Genomic DNA, 3,172 nt, shown 5'->3' with positions numbered 1-3,172 from the left:
AGCCACTTCATTTACTTCCTAGTCACAGAGGATGGAAACTGGTCATCTCAGATTTAATCAACCTTGAATAAGAGCCCAGTAATTGATTTAGGGAAAAAAATTCAAAATATGTTTGCTAACTACAGTAGGGCCTGTTAGAGTGATTTCTGCATTGGTTTTCCAGTCATATATTCTGGTTTGGCTTGGTTTATTTAGCAGTATTCTAAGTTATTTCTACCAGGATTAATTTATCTAGGGGACATTTCTTGTTGTGTTTTCAGTTTTAGTGCATTTTAAGTATGAGTCAGAAGAACTCTTCATCACACCAAGAAAGTTTGTCAACAGAGTTGAAGTTTATTCTGAGTTTTATGGGAATAGTAGTTTTTGAGATTTTGTTGTATTCTCTTTATGACATACAGTGTCTGTGAATAAACAAGCATATCAGAGAAGTATCAAAACTTGGGAAAAAGGGAAAAATCACCATAATAATTTGAATCTTTTCCTTTTAATACTTCTGTCATCCTTAAAAGATAGGTTTGGTGGGGTTTTTTAGGTTTGGGTTGGATTTTTTGAAATGGTCAAGGTATGTCCAAAAATGAGAGCTAGGTGCTTTATCTCTTCATAAGTTTACATATTTAGTTGTCCAAATTTCCCATCACAGGTTGCAGCACCACAATCCAACAATGATCTATCACTGATAGTTGAGTAGCTTTAGCTGATAGTTGAGTAGCTTTACTTCATCACAGAGAACAAATGCCAAACTCAGTCTCACCAAACATGAAGACAATAGCTTCTATAGGTACCTAATAAAAATCACATGGTGGTTTTATATAGCATACTGCTGCTATGTCACTATGCCAACCAGAAACCAGCTTTGTTATTTCTTGAGAAATAAAGAAGATCCATTTTGTAACACAGGTTCAGCAAGTGAGGCTTAAAAGCCCATACACAATTTTTCAGCTTCAGTTTTAAGGTGAATATAATGCCAAAGTGAAAAATGCACCCTTGGGAAGAATACGTCTCTCCTGAGACAAGGAGGGAAGCAGGGTCATGGTCCCCTTGGTATTCCAGGAGACCAGTGTCCCTTGAAAAGTAAAATCTCTTTGTTTGCAAATTCTCTTGTGCAGCTCTTACTTTTGTGTATGTGGGTGAATGCCTACCACCATAACCCAGACTAGTTAGGATCTCAGTGCTACCACAGCATCAGCAGTAAATAACAACAATCAACCAGCAGCTCCATTATTTTGACATTTTCCCACTAATCTGAGTTGGCCTCAGTAGGCAGGGATGTAATGCAGAAGAAAAACACCTCAGAGCTAGAGTTGGGGAGTGCTTACCCAGCAGGGGTGTCTTAGTAGCCCAGCTTTCCTCCCACAGGGATCTACTGCCACACAGGCATGTTGTATGTCTTCCCTCCAACAGCAAACATAAATACACATTGCAGTGTTGGAGAGGACTTTATCAACACCTGAGCCTGTAATATTCTATAAACACGTCTCACACTGTTGACTATTCATTTGTGAAAATCACACCAGCTGTATCCAAGCCCATTGCACTACTTACAGCACCTGAGAATCTGACAGATATTTAAATTATTAAGCTACTTGCTCCTTATTAGAATAATATAGCTTTCCTTTTCCTTAATATACACCTTAAAAATTAAATATTTTGGACATATCTTCTCTAAAGAAAATCCCCAGTTTTGTTTAAGAACTTGAGACTTTTAGTTGGGAATCTCTTCCCTTGCTGATCTGTCTAGTGTCTGAACTAAAAATTCGAATCTGAGAGCATAAAGGAATTTTAATCTAGGTTTAACCCAAAGTACTCTTATGATTTCAACATACTTTGTTCAGCCAATACCAGCTAAAAAGTACTAATCTCCATGTAAAAAAAAATGTTTAAGGATTCATGATATTTTATACATACTTTACAAAAGGAGAAACAGTATTTTATTCCAACACAGTGTCCAAATTAGCTCTCAGAAACATGTTTTTTTAGTCTTTAACTCTGGTTTAGGAAAACAGTGATGGCTTGTCAGTGAAGAACCAGTGCCATCATGGGGCTGAAAGCTGAAAGAAGGGGAAGTGTCCAAAACATTAAATATAGTCTGGGCATAATAGGAACCAGGGACAGGAAAAAGGCAAATGGGGAAAAAATTTCCAGCTAATGAAAATAGTGTGAAGCAGAGTACAGAGACACACAAATCCTTGCCCAGAGGCTGCTGGGGCTCTGCAGGGCTGCTCTGGTTTGAGGAATGGTGTGCAGGAGAGCTGGCCTCTGCAAGCTGGCACAGCTTCTTGTCTATGTCAGTGACACCTGCTCAGTCCTTCCCCAAACCAGACCCTCTGGGGGCTGACTGACTGGAAGTGGGAATGTGCAGGACCTGCTGTGTCTTCGGCTGCATCCAGACATCATTCTTTGTGGTGAGAATTCTAGCTGTACACTGGAAGCTTAAAAAGAAACAGAAAAATGGTGAGCAGGTTTAGGATTGCACCTCTAGAAAATTCTGACCTTTATTGAAGCTATTTTATCATAATTCTGTTTATCATAGCATAGTGAATTAGAATAAAAATTTGAGGAAAAGACACCTTACAGGGAAAACTGCATGCTTAGTGTCGGGGCATGACAGCACAAGTTCATTTCCACTCAGTACATTTGCTGAATAATTTGTCTTTGAACTCCCTCTGGTGGTATAAAGGTTTTGTAAGTAGAAAAAGATTTTGGAAGAATTTGTGGAGCTTCAAATAGCAATAAACTTGTGATTTGTGCATCTTCTTCATACTTCCCAAAGATGACTGTGATTGAGGATGGGGAAAATGGAAAATATATAAAGCTTATTCAGAATTTATTTTTCTTTTACTTTGTAAAGCAGAAAAAGAGGTTGCCTTGTGCTGCAGTCATGCTTTAAATTGGCAAAATAATGTAAAAATCTTGCTCTGTTGAGAAAGAAAATTTTCTATTGCCCACAGTGGAACTATTTTGAAGCAGAGAGAGGCCAAAAAAGCCAAGGGGGCTGGGGACCACTGTAACTGGGATGGGTTTGTCTGAAAGATCCTTACTGACACAGGCGAACTATTAGCCCTCAGACAGGGTTAAGAACAGAATTATTTCCTTGTCATCATTGGGCTGCTCATATAAGCAGCTGCTTATCACAACGAGCAAAAGAATCACAGTCTTTTAATGCTAACTTGTC

Source organism: Onychostruthus taczanowskii, unplaced genomic scaffold (genome assembly GCF_017590055.1).
Source record: "Onychostruthus taczanowskii isolate IOZ18803 unplaced genomic scaffold, ASM1759005v1 scaffold4, whole genome shotgun sequence".
NCBI classification, from domain to species: Eukaryota; Metazoa; Chordata; class Aves; order Passeriformes; family Passeridae; genus Onychostruthus; species Onychostruthus taczanowskii.
The sequence above is the reverse complement of the archived record's forward strand: the minus strand, read 5'-3'. Positions refer to the sequence as shown.